The 17,450-nt window shown below is 35.1% G+C and overlaps 1 non-coding gene across 1 annotated transcript; it reads right to left on the bottom strand.

The window, feature by feature from the left end:
• Window positions 1–5,572: 5,572 nt before the first annotated feature.
• Window positions 5,573–5,691, bottom strand: LOC111885496 (U5 spliceosomal RNA). Its single transcript, XR_002848117.1, has one exon. It is a non-coding gene; the product is annotated as a U5 spliceosomal RNA (small nuclear RNA).
• Between the last annotated feature and the right edge of the window lie 11,759 nt (window positions 5,692–17,450).

The raw sequence follows: 17,450 nt of genomic DNA, 5'->3' as shown, positions 1-17,450 counted from the left end.
TTTGAACATTTAAGTCTCTCCTAGACATGCATGAGAGTAAAGTTGGAAACTTTACATGACCTTGCAGCCTTTAAGGACCAGATCTGTATTGTGGGGTCTTGTCTTGTTGAATAAGTGATTATTGATTAAGTCTTAAATTTTTTTGATTAGGGTTTGGGTTCTAAACCTGTTAGGATGGTTCTTAAGGGTAAAGTTGGAAACTTAACCCTTCTATACGTTATTTCAGTTAAGATTTGAGTGGTGGACCTTTTAGTTTAAAGAATGGTAACCTAATGGATTAAGAAGTGTGTTTCTTGAAGAACTCAGCGAGTTCATGGGTAAACTGGGTGAGTTGGACTGACTTTTCCCGATTTTGCTGACTAAAGGGGAAACTCAGCAAGTTCATGGGTGAACTCGGCAAGTTGGATTGACTTTTCGCGATTCTGTTGATTGGGGGAAACTCGGGGAGTTGAGTCAACTCGGATTGTTGACTCTGAATTTTACTTTAGTCTTTGACCAAGTTCGACCTATAAGGGGCTTTTAGGCATTTTGTATTGTACTTAAGGAAATTTTTTATGTTTAGGGGTTGAGTAGAGTCGATACTCGGAGTCGGGGTCCGTTCATCTATCTTTATGTAGTTGAGGTGAGTTTTCCTCACTGGGTTTAGTGGGTCTAAGGCACCAATGTCGTCCCTTGTTGATAAGTTAGGATGCTAAGAGTCTTCGTGACCCTAGCTTGTGTTATGTGCTACTATACGTACCGAACGAAGCTCGATCCCAGGCAAGGCATGAGGACGGGAACATACGTTATTGTAATGATTTTTATATGTGTTAACAGATTATATGATATTTATCGTATGTGTATAGTGGGCGAGGCCCAATCAAAGGCGATGCATGTGAATAACAGATCTGTATATCGAGCGCGGCTCGATGCCGGGTGGGACCTGACATCGGGCGGGGGCCCAATATATGATATATTGTATATGGTATGGGGTAGTTTGGGGAAACTCACTAAGCTTTGTGCTTTCGGTTTTCATTTTATGTCTTAGGTACTTCCGATTGTAAAGGGAAGAGCTTGAGATGACTGCATCGCACACACCTTGAGATTCCATTTATGATGTTTACTCTGATTTTATGACAAAATGATACATTGAGTTTTATTTAAATGTTTGGATGTTATTGGAAAATACTCTTTTCTCTATTATTAAAATAAAATTTTTTGGACCATATTTTTGGATGTTTCAAATTGCCTTCTAGCTTATGTGAATATAATCTTCTTAAAAAGAACATCTTTCATATTTTATAGTAAGCTTTGTATGTCTTTTACTGTTCATTAATGGATCTTAATACTTAACGTACCAAATTTTCAAAAAAAAAAAAACAATAATTTTAAAGGCATAATCAAAACATTCCATGAACTACTTTTCATTAAAAAACACCAAGTACTAAAATCTTCAATCATCATATAACCCAACCCGATCAAAATGTATCAGAATATGTGGAAGTCTCAAAACATAAACAAAATATCGATGCGTAGCAGTCAAGCATTGCCATTCCTTTTGTCATTGGAACAAATAAAAAAAACATTTAACTTAAGAGAGTAGGCAAACCGATTAGTGAGTTCTCCAATATACCAGAAATCACATCATGTATACAATGCATACATACAGATAATTCATAGTCAACACCTTTGTGGGCCTATATGTATGATACTATCATCACAACCTAACGTGCAAGACTTTTAACTAGCTTACAACCAGCACCTCAAAGGAATTATAGGCACAAATCTCTCATTCCAATTTGACCTATTAAAGTTTTAGTTATCATATTAATGGGCCTAAAGGCTTAATACCAACTTCCCCTAGGGTCCGATACATACCACAATAAGAAAAACTAATACTAATCACATGATTGTACCCTAACAGTACACACACAACCTACCACTTAGGACATACAATATCACATAATATAGTGAGAACACTCACCTGAATTTGAAGAAGAACAATGACACACTTGTGAGCTCGAACGAATCGGCAACATGAACCACCTAAATCACCAATTAGGTGAAACTTAGTGACTAATACTAATTGCATGTTAACAACCATGTAACACACCAAAATTTTCCAACTTTAAAATGCTATGGTTTTAAAAACATTCGGGTGTTAATTCACATTTAATAAAAATTCATTCCCATAAAAAGATTTATAATTAAAACACTTGGTGTTACCATTAAACATCATTACAACCATAGCAGGCAAATAAGAATTACATTAATGCAATTAATAAGGAACTTAACAAGTTCCACTCCATTCCCTATCTCTTGACTTCTAACTTTCATCTATCATCCTCTCTCCTTAACTGTAACCTAAGATACATGGCATATAAAAGAGATATGTAAGACAATAATTTCTCGTAAGCTACATGGGTTTATGACCCAAAACATTTATCACATTTTCATCAAAAAAACATTTCATCTTTGCAAAACATAGTTTTAGACTATAAAAAATTTTCAAGCATTTTCAAGGAAAACTCTTTTCATACGCATCATAAATATCATTTCATATCTAATTATTTCACATCTTATCATTTCATTTCAAAAGACATCTTTCTACATTTCTTTCTCTTTTATCAAGGGCAAATTCTGATATTAAACCGTTGCCAATTTTTTTATACGTAGGGTACCCCCAAGTGTAGACCAAGGTGGAAAGAACAAATCAATCCACCAAGGCATCGTGCTAACTAGGACATCTACTTCCCGAAGGGGAGGCGCCACCCCAATAGATTCCTCTAGACCTCTTATGAGGCATCATGAATCGCGAAACTTTCATTCTTTCTTTCTAATTCTTGTCATTACTTTTGTTTCTTATCGTTACTTTCCATGCTTTACACATTTCATACTTTAGCATTACAATACTCGTTTCAAAAGTAAAACATCTATACTTCAAACATTTCAAACACGTTATCAAAAACATTATTTGCTTTTAAAACATTCTTGCCTTCAAGGCATTCTTTCAAAATACTCTTTCCAAAATATTTAACAGTTCCTTATCAAAACATTTTATATATCAAAACATTGCATTTCATTATCATAAAATTATTTTGCCATGTACCCCAAAGTGGAAAAAATGCCAACACGTACTCACCTAGTTCTCCAATGTATATTAGCTAGTCCCCTTCTAGTTCCTTTGCTTAGATCAACACTTCTCAAACACCACCTATATAACATAGAGGTGAAGGTCAACAAAATGACCAAAGTAACCTTATAAGATTTTTAACAATTAGATATCACCCATAAGCTTATTTACTTCGTATTAGCTTATATATAAAGTTTGAGGGCAATCGGAGGTCATTTACTAGGATTTCCATAAAAAAAATACATTTAACAAACTATTTGACACACCCCCGTGTCAAAATTGCAGGTCACCATTTTGTGTAGAATTTTGCTAAGCACTTTGTAACTTGTTTTCTACACCTCCAGTGGCTACCAAACTTCACCACAAGGGTATTATGGACATTTAAGGACTATTAACTTCTAAAATACTAAATTAACCCTTATCCTCATGATAGTTAATCATTAAGACCTTTATCAAAATCTTAAGTTCATAATGCTTACAAACACTAAAGTGAAAGGGTTAAGAGTCCAAGTTGATCAATAACACTCTTTAACCAATATGAATTATTCCCAAATCATTTAACACATCATTGGGTGTTGTCAATTACATAAAACCACAATCAATCTCTTTGTATGTACATGAATCCTCAATTCCATTATATGTTTCCCAATTTGCCCTTTAGGCCAAAATAATCACTAGGGCTAGAACTTCACTAGGATACCTTCATGTTAATGTTCCAATATCATATATAGAGTGTCAATTCATATCCATGAATGTTATTCGCTGATAATAAGTCAATCACCATATAGTTATCCATACATTTCCCAAAATGCCCTTATGACCACAAATTCCATGGATTCATCCAATAATCAATAAACACTTAGTATTTTGCATCCAAATCATTCTAATAGCATCCATTCATGGTTATGAACTTAATTTCTCAAAAATTGCTCAACTACATAGAATTCCATTGTTTTCGTCATATTGTCCCCAAATCCATTTCAATCCAAGCTTATACATGATTCTACCATCATGGATAAGTTTGATAATTCCAATTGGATTAATTATATTCAAACATTATCTAGGTCATACAATCCAAACCCACTTCATTATCAATTGAAATACTCTCAATTTGGGGTTTTTTAGGGTTCATGGAGCTTTTTACCCAAATCACCAAATCCATCAATGGGATGATTAGATTGAGATTAGAACCATGGAAACCAATAAAGGGAGGCTAGAAAATCAAACCCTAATCAATATTTCTCATCAAATTCAACATTAAGGTGAACCCACTTCATAAATCCGAATTTTAAGGTTAGAAGGAGAAGAAATTATACCTAGAAAGCCTTTGATTTCTCTTCCTTTTGCTTGAATGCTCCAACTTCCACTTGAATCTAACCCTAGGAGTTCTTAGGATTAAAATCTCCATTAAAGGAGGTATGGTGGACCTCAAACACATTCTTCCTCCATAAAAGAAGAATGATGCATCTTATTTCCTAAAAGTTACCATTTAGTCTCAAGTTTGCTCATTTTGCCGATTTCCACCATAAACTCAAGTTTTTGTGTTTTAGCTTAAGTTTTGACATAATAAGTCCTTCCTCCTTCATTTTATAACTTTTGTAGTTCATTCCATTATTTAAGTCAACCCTTTGGTTAACTCATTTTACCAACTTGACACTTTTGGCCCTTTAACTTTTGAAATGTTATTATTTTCACTTATAACTTTCTAAACTTCATATCAACTAATGATATGATTATACCTTGATGATTTATTTATATAAATAATGTTTCATTGATTTAATTTATTAATTCAAGAACATAATCTTAAATTTTAGGATGTTACAAACCACACCAAGGCATATTGACATTCTTTGGATAATCTTCCAATGTGTCAGCGGTATGAGTCAAGTTCTCCTCAAATTATTAAACTTTATAAGCTTCAATATCAATAACCTCATCCAATTACGATGATGCAAGCGCCCAAGATCATTATATTTCTTTGAAAAATCAAACATATTGTGAATACGAATATATTAATATAATAAGTTTATCGAACATTATGTACTTTATATTCATTCACAGTTCCATACATCTTTATTCAAATCGACTGATATGATTAAAAATGTTGACTCTGCTGCTTCATTTTCGGACTATCAATAGGTGCTTGCGTGCCTGCATGACATAGCAAATTAATAAATGAATAAAACACATTAAAGAAGTAACAAAATGTAATAATCCAGTTGAATTTTCATGATGTTGCTTATCATTCTCAATCTTCTCGTTTATAACTTCCAGAATATAAAAAAATAACAGTTAATTGTCATTAAATTAAAAAAAAAAACATAAGCTCAAATGAGAAGTTGTAGGTGAGCAATTTTTTATAAGATCCTATTGTTAGATAGAAATTTGGGCTTTTAATTAAGATTGGTTGGAGTCCTCCATCAAAGATAGAAATTTGGGCTTTTAATTAAGATTTGTTGGAGTCCTCTACCAAAGAGGAGACTCTCCAAAACTAGGCATATACCACTAAATATGGCAATCACATGGTATTCTTTAATAAAAGAGGAAAATATAGTTCACTTTGTGCTTAACACATGGCTGCATACATGTACATGTTGCAGCTTGTTGCTTTGTGTAATGACTTTCACACATGTTGTTTGTTGTAAGCAGCCTATGTGGGATGAACCCCAAATCCTTATTCCCCTCTCCCGAACCCTACTCCCCCCATTCTTCCTCTCCTTTTATTTATTCTTTGACTTAGAATTAATTTGTTTACGTGTCAATAGGAAGTGGATTTTGAAACTAAATACGAGATGTTGGATAATTAAAATAGAATATTTAGTTATGGATAAATCCATATCAACCAAAAAGAACATTTTCCATTTTGTAAGAAATATGTTCCAGATTTCAATCTTCAATAATAATAAAAAAGAAGTGAACCTTCAACTTTTTGACTAATCTCACATAACATGAGTTCCTTTTTCTACAACTTGATAATTAACGCAACGGTGAAAGGTATATTTTCATTTTGTAAATTAAGGCAGTTGATAATTACCGATTCATGCATTACTGAGTTATTTCATATTAGAGTCTCTTACACTGTGTTCCCGAGTTCTACTTAACAAGAGAAAAGAAAGGAAATGGATGGAAGTGAGAAGAAAGTAAAAGAAATTAGTGTTCCCGAGTTTTATTAAAGGGAGGAAGTGGAAGTGCCTACTCTTTTGAACACACAATGTTATATACTTATATCTAACTGTATTAGAAATCCAACAAAGGTAATAGTTCTAATTCCTACATTTCTATATGAAGTTTATTGAAGCTAGGCATGCTCAGGTCTCATTTTAGCAGGTTTGATTTGTAAAACTCCGACCAAACCAACAATGTCATTATGACATATGTATGAAATAAACCTATATATTTGTTAATCTTACTAGAACCAGCGATTCTGTGAAATTGGTTTGGCAGCATTTCTTTTTGGTATTGACCAACAAAATTTTGCTTAAGAGCTACAGGACCTTGTGAAACTAAGGGAATTCATAATGCATTAAATTCTATAAGTTTAATAGATTTCTATATCAACATTCCACTTTTAATACAAGTTTTCATTTAATTCGTACAACACATAGAACTCTATAAAGTTCAGTAGAATATATTTTAAAATATATATATATATATATATATATATATATATATATATATATATATATATATATATCATGAGTGTTACGATCAATATTTTCCCATAATTTGTGATCCTTCTCATTAGATGATATATATATATATATATACAATATATGGGCTGCTATACAAAAAGGTCACCAGAACGTAAATACATGAGTATAAGTAATGTCTAACATCCCCCGTAGTCGAAATGGGAGATTGAGATCGAACGTTTAGACTAGATCGAAAATCCAAAAATAGGGATGACGGAAGAAATTTGGTGAAGATGTCCGCGTACTGAGAAGAAGAGGGAACATGAAGCACACGAATATGACCCATGGCAAGATGGTTGCGAACAAAGAGAAGATCAATCTCTATATGTTTAGTGCGTTGATGCTGAACTGGATTCGTAGACAAATAAACGGCACTAACATTATCACAATAAACCAAGGTTGCAGTGAGAGGTGATAAAGCAACTCACGTAATAGATTGCGAAGCCAACACGTCTCGACAACGGCATCTGCAACTCCGCGATATTCAACTTCAGAACTAGAGTGTGAGATGGTGCCATGTCTCTTTGAAGACCAGGATACGAGATTCTGCTCCAGGAAAACGTAGTATCCGGACATAGAGCGTCGAGTAGTTGGGCAGCCAGCCCAATTAGCATCAGAGTAAGCAACGAGACCACATAACGGAGAGGCATATAACTGAAGACCATGATCTAAGGTGTCTTTAAGCTGCCTAAGGATACGCTTGAGAGATGTAAAGTGAGGCTCTCGAGGGTCATGCATAAAGAGACAAACTTGTTGAACAACATAGTGATGTATGGTCTAGTAAAAGTAAAGTACTAAAGAGCGCCTGCAAGGCTGCGACATAAAGTCGGATTAGTGACCGGAGGACCCGATCCATCAAACTTGGCAGAAGTGTCTGTTGGGGTACGAGCAGGTTTGCAATTAAGCATATGAGCTCGTTCAAGAATATGGATAGCATATTTTTGCTGAGACAAGAACATGTCGTGATTCTTACGTGAGACAGCGACTTCTAAGAAATAATTCAGAGCACCCAAATTTGTCATGGCAAACTCTGAGCAAAGAGAAGCAATAATATGATGAAGTAGGCTTGTGGCAGATGCAGCTAACACAATGTCATCAACATAGAGAAGTAAGTAAGCAACCTGATCGCCCAGTCTGTAAATAAAAAGAAAAGTGTCTGATTTGCTATTAGTGAAACCACGACTAGTGATGAACTGAGCAAATCTTCGAAACCAAGCTCACGGTGCCTGTTTGAGGCCATATAAAGATTTCTACAATAAACAAACATGGTTAGGAGCAGAAGGGTCCCAAAATCCTGGAGGTTGATACGTGTAGACAGTCTCCTGAAGATGGCCATGAAGAAACACATTATTCACATCTAACAGGTGAACCGGCCAATGATGAGATATGGCCAAACTAAGAACTGTCCGGATGGTGCCCGATTTAACAACCGGATTAAAAGTCTCGTCACAATCAAGTCCTGCATTGTATTTATGTTTAAACAACCAAATGCAATTAACAACATCAGCATCGGGAGGCCGAGGCACAAGTGCCCAAGTCCCGTTAGATATAAGTGCATTAAATTCTTCTTTCATAGCATTTAACCGGTTAGGATCACGAAAAGCCTCTAAATAGTTGCATGGAACTGGTGAGGTGGTAGAATCTATGTGAAGATTCAACCGGTCAACGGGTTTGATGATGTCGTGACAAGAACGAGTGGTCATAATGTAAGTGCTAGAGGCAGGAAGAGATCGAGTAGGTATAGCATGAGGAGTAGCACCGACACTCGTAGTGGAGTTGTTACCTGATGTAACAGCAGGAGGATCCGAGTGGACATCAGACTTAGGTTGGACTGAAGAAATATCTGAAGTATTAGATGGATTAGGTGGGGCCGAGTGAGGGTCGGTCACATGAGGTGAGCCGGTTGGAGTAGATGAACAAGAAGGATGACTGATGGGTTGGCCTTTATGATAAGGGTGATTGAACATATTACGAGTCTCATCCATTTGAACAAAATCATAGTTGGTAGATTGATTAGGGATCAAGGAGCCAAATGCAAAAATAGCTTCGTCAAAGGTTACGTGATGAGATATGATAATTTGGTTTGTTTAAAGGTTGAGACAACGATAACCTCTGTGATCAGTGGGATACCCAAGAAAGATACATGGAACAGACCGAGGTTGTAACTTATGGGTGTTGTTGAGGTGTGGGAAACATAGACAACCAAAGACGCAAACGTGACTATATTGGGGTTGTTTTTTATAGAGTTTATGAAATGGGGAGTCATTGTGGAGAGTGGTGGAGGGTAGAATATTTAAAAGATGGGTACCCATATGAAGAGCTTCAACCCAATAGGTGGGAGGAAGGTGGGCTTGAAAGAGAAGAGTTATATGATATTGTTTATGGTGCGAAACATTTGTTCAGATTTACCGTTTTGTTGAGAGGTGTAAGGACAAGAAAACCGCATATGGATGCCATGTGCGGCACACAATTGATGAAATTGTGTAACATCCTAATTTCCCAGGTATATTATTTTATTTAATTATTTTGGAGTTTGTGGAGGAACTCGGCGAGTTGGAGCCAAGACTCGTCGAGTAGCGTCGCGGATGTTCATCCGGGTTCACGTCCGGACTCGGCGAGTCCATGCTGTTTAATGAAACTCTAATCCCTCGGGTTTGGAGCCTATTAAAGGGCACTTATAGCCTCCCATTGCGGCTACAAGTCCCTTGAGAGAACCCTAAGTGAGCCAAATCATTGTGAGGGAGAAGAAGTCACTTTTTGATCCTTAAACCCTTGGTTTAGCAAGAAGAAGGTCACAAGAGCAAAGAGGAGGTGCGATTCAAGCAGTTCCAGAGTTCAGAGACTTCATTTTGAGGTAATAGTTCGAACCTCCTTTAGTTTTGGTGTTGATCATTAGCTTTAGGGTTTTCTAACCCCTTTGGAGAGTGATTATGTGGACCAAATGGTCCCTCTTCGAGTTTGTGCCTTGGATCTGGAATCAAAGAGGTCCAGAGACCTTGACCCTTGGAGCTTTATTGACCAGTTTGGGGTTATTTGATGGGTTTTGGTCATAAGACATCCTATGTGCTCATACAAACCCTAAAGCTTGGATCTAGGTTTCTCTATTGTACATACTTTGAATCCAAGACTATATACCCTAACTCTAGCATATGGAAATCAGAATTCATATGTAATTAGGTTTAAGAACATACCTTGATTGTTATATAGCAATAACAATCCATTTCCTCCTTGAATTGACCTTGGAAAGCTGAGAGTCACAAGTGTCACTCCTCTAATGGCTTACAAACACCATAAGCAAGTGGAGAAGGTATAAAGAGAGAGGAGGGATGTAGGAATTCGTCCTTAGATCCTCTTGGGAATAAGTACACGAATTCCAAGGCCTTAGGGGTCTTTATATAGGGTTGGGATTAGGGTTTCAGTCATTATCCTTATCTAGTTACTTGCCCATCAAGCAACCATAAGATAAGTCTTAGAAACCTTTATCCTAGTCAAATTCTAAGTGATTATCACCTCAAATTCGTTCACCATATATATAAGATAATCCTTCCCTTATTTTGTAACTATCACATAATTATAATTCAGCCCCTCTAGTTTAATTAATTACACTTGATCACAAAATTAATTCTTAATTAATTAGTGACCAATATTAATTAAACAAATATGATTTCTCCTTTAATATATTATTCTTATAACATATTAATAAATCATAATAACCTCTCTCTCTTTATTTATTTCTCCAATCAAGTTGCTTTGGTGAAGGCAACCCAAAAGGACCATGCACCATCGGGTCAAGTACATACCAAAATAGTTATGGACTTAGACACTAATCCAACAGTCTCCCACTTGGATAAGTCTAACAACTATTCTGCGTATGACTTCAGATCCTGATCTGCAATCGTAGCTTTCCAAAGCCGCTGTCAACTCTGATCATATCAGATACGCGTGTCCTTAGATAAGGGATCATATATTCCTCCATTCTAGATATCATATGAGATATGATTTCAAATCATTCTCTTTGTACTATATCTCGATTTCTGATTTATGACGACTGACTAATTGAACAAATCAAATTAGCCCTAGCCCGGCTGAGCATTTACGTCTGTCATCACTAAACCATCGAGGGGCCCAAAGATATCGCTTTTATTCTACTTTGAATAAAAGGAATGGATAAACTTTGATACAATGCTTGCTTGCACTCACACACCGAATTACACACAACAATATGTTTTATAACACCAAGTTACTAGTGCGTTTACATATTATCAATGTGCAACCGATTCGCAAGATACAACTCACACATCTCGGTTTCAAGAATATAAGATGTTATCGTCTCACTAATCACTCGTGATACAATTCATGAAGTGATCCAAGTGAGCGTGGGTTTAATCCAATGCTCAAATCATATTCGTAAGCACTCATGAACGTTGCAACAAACATTTGCTTATGTCTAATACTCTTTTAGACAATCCACACACCAATTCACGACAGTCTTCATTCATATCTACTTCCAACATATGAACGACTGTGGCCCGTTTGAATAATTCGATTATTCTTAAGAAACTCAATTATTCTGGAAGTCAAAACATGCAAAGTGAAACACAAGAATAATACTAATCTCATATGGCCTCAAGCCTTTGAGTATAAATAAAACACGTTTTATTTATCACCATATTGATTACTCATTATTTGTCGTTTCGGGTAATCAACTTCTTACTTGAATTCCAACACTTGTCCCATGCTCCTAGTATGCACACAATGTTTACCTATGGTTCTTACTTTGTGAAATAGATCACATTGAACACATTTCCAATCCTTCTCATTTCACAACTCCAAATCCGTTTTTCATAAGTTAAAGAATATCAAATTCTTGTTACTTATAGAATATGCTAGATTCTAACATTCTATGCAACTATCCTTTCGTAATGTCACTGCACCAAAGTCACAAAGACTATTGCCAATGATATTACAAAATCCTCTATCGGAGATTGTTACAAGACAATTCCTTAGATATGATGTCTCTCACTCAAAGTACATTCCTTTGAACATCCTTTTGCATAAAAGTTTCTAATCTAGTCATAGATTTCTCAATATTCAATTCCCAATATGGACACACTTCCATGTGTTCCATATGACAACTCATTCTTAATAGAATCTTATCTATTCGTAATGATGTTGATACGGTCCATCCAATATGGAAACATTTCCATATTTTCCAATACTATACTTCCAACTACTCACAAGCGACCAATCCTTGTCGAACTTTGGGTTGTCCTTTGATAGTTGTTTAATTGTTTTAGTAAAAACCAATTCTAGTCCCTTTTCCCTCTAAATGCGCTCGACATTTGGAAAATTTTAGAATGGTCAAACATTAAAGCATTTGCAATCGCTCCTATACCCGAAGCGTATGGGACACGACGCATAATGTTTTATTTGCTATGTTCTCAAAATTCGAATTGTGAAGAGGGATGCCGTAATCATAATCGAAATTTTAAGAACACACTATGTACCTTTGACTAAATTTATTAACATTTCTCAACCTAATCCTTTAGATTTGAAATGAAGCATAATATTCTCTCCCTTAATTATAGCAAAACAACCTTTCAACTCTTACAACTTTGCAAAGTATGACTCTTGTTTTCTATAATTAATATTGCTAACCTTGCAATACTTTTCTTAATAATCATACAATCATAACTTTTATGCTCCCACTATCATGATGATTATTATAAAACATAACACTTATGTTTCCACTAGCTTCGACATGTATTCATAAACATCTCAACTTCCAGAAAGACAATACTTATTGAATTTCTTAAGTTCATGTTTCTAATACTTAGTGCTTTGATAATCCTTTATCAATGCTTCTTGAACTTATACAACTTTGCCTTCGATAGTTCATATGTGTGTCTAAACAATTAAGACTAATTGCCAAACCTCACAATTCAATTTATGGAAAGGGATACCGTAACCATAATTGATTTCGAGAATGCAATTTTACAATCACTATCTTCTTAAAATCTTTCTTAGTGAAAGCATTTCCTCACAATCATTTTCATGAAGGAGGAAATCTTATGACACTTAGATTTAAATGGTGTATGTGTTCCTATCCATGTGAATTTGTTAAAACCAAAGTTTACGACAAATTCAAACTCATATGGATCGAACTTTCTTAATCTTGATTTCTTGCCTTATGGTAGCACAGCTGCCCACCATGTCTTCCAAGTAGTTAAGCAGCTCACCTTTTCTTATCAATGTACTTTCCATCGATCAAGGTCCTTGCCTTTTATGCATTCAAATGAGAACTCATAGGACTCACATGCATAATTAACTCGATTGGATTGGCACAAAAACAAAATAATGTCTTCACGATAGGTTGTAAACCTCAACTCGTGTGCTAGTGATGATCGATAAGGTTTATTTGATTTGTTCTTGAAACCTTTCAAGACCATTAAGACTCCCACTGACTCCTTGACATATAAGATTCTTTTGTCAGTAACCATTTCTTGACAAACAAATATTCAAGAGTTAGTGTAGCTTTTATCAAAACACTTCATAAATTGGTCCAAGTTGGTCTTTGTCTTATTCAAGACATCACAACTTTCCACATTTTATGAATGTTATAAACCTTTAATACTTTTCACTCATTGCCACAATCTTAACTTTAAGACTTGTTATTGGAACGAAGTATGATAGACTTCTTGATTTAACCATTTCTTCAATCCTTGATTCCTCTTATTAAACATACAATTGTACTAAGACTTACTTAGAGGATCAACTGAGACATGGTTCTTAATCATTAAGACTTATCATAAAGCATAAAAGGTACTCTCCCTTCTTCTTAGAATGGATAAACTTTTATCTTTCTGCCTACTTGATTCTTCTTATTCGTTCTGCTATTGATTTAAACATTTTCAATCAATTCAGAATTACACTTAATCTTATAAGCATAATCATATTTACTAAACCTTTAGTAGATCATGACGAATGTCTTTGTTACTCTTATGGTGGACTTGATCAACACGCAACTTTGTGTATTCGATCTCCAAGTCCTTCACTTGACACTTTGTCAATGAATTAGTCTAATTTTCAAATATGAAATTTCTCATTCATCGTGCAACCAAGATGTATGATTCCAAGTTTCTGTCCAATTGAAACTTGGGCGATGAGAAACTCTCTCTATTTGGTAAATTCTCGACTTTCCACAATATAATAAGAACCAAATCCATTATTGCTAATAATAGAAACATTTTAACATCACTTTTTCATACACGCCATTGTAGGGATAAATAAATAAAATTTAAAATCAAAATTTATTTTATTGCGGAAAAATTTGTCCTTACAATGCAACTCATTGAAAAACTTATGCTAATACATCTTTCTTAGCAATCCAATTCTAACTCTAAGTAGTAGCTCAAGAATCTAATCTTCGAGAATTGCGATCGAAATCCATTCCTTCACGGTTAGATTCTGCTCACTTCTTCCCTTAAGCTTCCTTTCTTTTCTTCGATCCTACAAAACATCAATTGTAATCTTATCACATTATGTATTGAGAATCTAGAATAGGAGCTTAAAAGAGTTAGTCAATGGATTTTACCTAAATTAGAGCCATACGTTTCGACTCTCCCATCTCTTAGATCTCTTAGGTAAATAGGGCAGCTTCGTCTCCAATGCCCTTTCTCTTGGCAATAAAAACAAATTGACTCTTTTGGAACATGACATGGAACTACTTCAGACATTGCCTTTCTCTTGTGATCAAACTTTTCGATCATAGCATGTCTTTCGTTGCCATTGTCTATATCCATAGAGGTCTCGAAGGCAGATTCACCAATCAACTTTGCTTTTCTATTGCGCTAAATCATTTCTGATTCAACAACAATAAGCATATAGGTGAGATCTATAAGGGTCACGTCGTAGTTCATCATATAGTACTCTCTTACGAACTCACTATATGAGTTAGGAAGTGACTGAAGAACCCAATCAACAGCCAATTCCTCACAGATAACGGATCCCAACATTCTTAACCTATCAATGTGTGACTTCATCCCTAGGACGTGTGCACACACCGAATTTCCTTCTTTATGTTTACTTGCCAAAAGGGCTTGAGTGATCTTGAACTTTTCAAGTCTTTGAACTTGTGGGTTAGGGAGAATAATTTGAGGAGGAGGAGGAAGTGAAGCATGATCTCTTGTTCCTCGATCGAATCGTGGAATATCATCTTCATGTGGAATGCTTGTTCCAGGGGATTTGAGAAGACCATAGTTGTCAAACTTTGACATCTACAAAACGGGAGAAAAACGAATTCAGGTTAGTTGATAGATTGAGTCCTTAGTAAATCACCCAAATGAAATACTAAGGCTAAGACCCAACACAATATTCTACAACTCGGGAGAGGGATGTCGTAACCCTAATTGTAGAATATTTGAAGGTAGGTGAATGACGATTCACTAATTTCCACCATGAAAAACGAAAAAAATTAAGTTTTAAATCTATGAAAACTCCTAGATCCTTTGAGATTCATTGAACTTTCAATGGCATGTTTAAATCTCGATATGCCCCTCTAGTTTGTGACTGGGATGCCGAGGATCACAAAGCGGGTGTGAATAACCATGCAAACTACATGGTGCCCTCACATGTTACAGTCACCTATTCGATGTGCCGGTTAACCACACACGCTCCACCGAACTATGACAAACATTGAGTCACCCTTTGCGACCTTTGCTTAGAACCATTTAGTGTCGGTTAACCACACACGCTCCACTAACGTCTTCGCAAGGGCACAAAGTGTAATTTCATGGAATTGCATCAATTCACTTTTCCTAAGTAACTAAGATTGGGAATTTTGAAAAACATTTAATTACTTTAGTAATTCATTATACTTATAATGGAAGGTTTCGTCCTATCCTACCCGTTCGGCTAACAACCCTCCACTAGTCAAGAGTGCGGTGGGTAAGAGTGGATACCCATTCAATCACCATTTTATAGGCAATTTCCTTAAACACCCCTTATAGACTAGCTTCGTGAATGAGGCCTACTAACGGTAAGACTGACTTTTACTCATACATATATATAATGTTAGACTTTTAATGTTATATATAGTATAGGGTGTATTTTATACTTTCAAAATACTAGGTGGTCTAATTTAACAATTATACTTTTAATTCAATTAAATTGTAAACCTAAACTTTTATGGATTTATTAAACTTCTTTTAATTATACACCTTAATTAATTAATAAAACCATACGGGTGTGATTTGAACTTTTTCAAAACTATGCTAGGGTTTTAGAATTTAACATTCATAATTAAACTTTTAATCAACTTTTAAATTCCAAAACTTGAGGGCAAGTTTTGAAACCTTTTTCAAAACATTAGGGTTTCAACTATTTAAAATTTAAAACAACAAAACTTTTGGGGTTCAAATTTAAACTATAAAACCTAAAGGGCCAAATATGAAACTTTTCACAACAACAAGGATCAAATAACAAATAATTCAAATTAACATTTAATCACATAATTATCCATATTTGATGATTTCTTGCAAAATAATTTATCAATTTTCTTAAAATAATTAATCAATTATCTTATAAGGAAACAATTATCTTATTAATTGATAAATATCTTCAATTAGATTAAACATATAGTCAAATATATCATATAATCGGATTAATATTAATCTAACATGATTAGGTAATTATCCCAATGCAAAAACAGCAAGAAATCCCGAGATAAGCACTGTCTGACGCACCGACTCGCCGAGTCACCCTCTGGAACTCGCCGAGTAGGGCTGACTCGCTGAGTCCAAGAGTGACTCGCCGAGTCAGGTCGAACAGTGAGGCCAAAACACGATTTTCAGTTACATCAAGCATCAATACAATAGAAACCAATCATGGCTCTGATACAACTGATGGGTTTTGGTCATAAGACATCCTATGTGCTCATACAAACCCTAAAGCTTGGATCTAGGTTTCTCTATTGTACATACTTTGAATCCAAGACTATATACCCTAACTCTAGCATATGGAAATCAGAATTCATATGTAATTAGGTTTAAGAACATACCTTGATTGTTATATAGCAATAACAATCCAATTCCTCCTTGAATTGACCTTGGAAAGCTGAGAGTCACAAGTGTCACTCCTCTAATGGCTTACAAACACCATAAGCAAGTGGAGAAGGTATAAAGAGAGAGGAGGGAGGTAGGAATTCGTCCTTAGATCCTCTTGGGAAGAAGTACACGAATTCCAAGGCCTTAGGGGTCTTTATATAGGGTTGGGATTAGGGTTTCAGTCCTTATCCTTATCTAGTTACTTGCCCATCAAGCAACCATAAGATAAGTCTTAGAAACCTTTATCCTAGTCAAATTCTAAGTGATTATCACCTCAAATTCGTTCACCATATATATAAGATAATCCTTACCTTATTTTGTAACTATCACATAATTACAATTCAGCCCCTCTAGTTTAATTAATTACACTTGATCACAAAATTAATTATTAATTAATTAGTGACCAATATTAATTAAACAAATATGATTTCTCCTTTAATATATTATTCTTATAACATATTAATAAATCATAATAACCTCTCTCTCTTTATTTATTTCTCCAATCAAGTTGCTTTGGTGAAGGCAACCCAAAAGGACCATGCA

Source organism: Lactuca sativa, chromosome 8, assembly GCF_002870075.4.
Source record: "Lactuca sativa cultivar Salinas chromosome 8, Lsat_Salinas_v11, whole genome shotgun sequence".
NCBI lineage: Eukaryota > Viridiplantae > Streptophyta > Magnoliopsida > Asterales > Asteraceae > Lactuca > Lactuca sativa.
The sequence above is the reverse complement of the archived record's forward strand: the minus strand, read 5'-3'. Positions and strand labels throughout refer to the sequence as shown.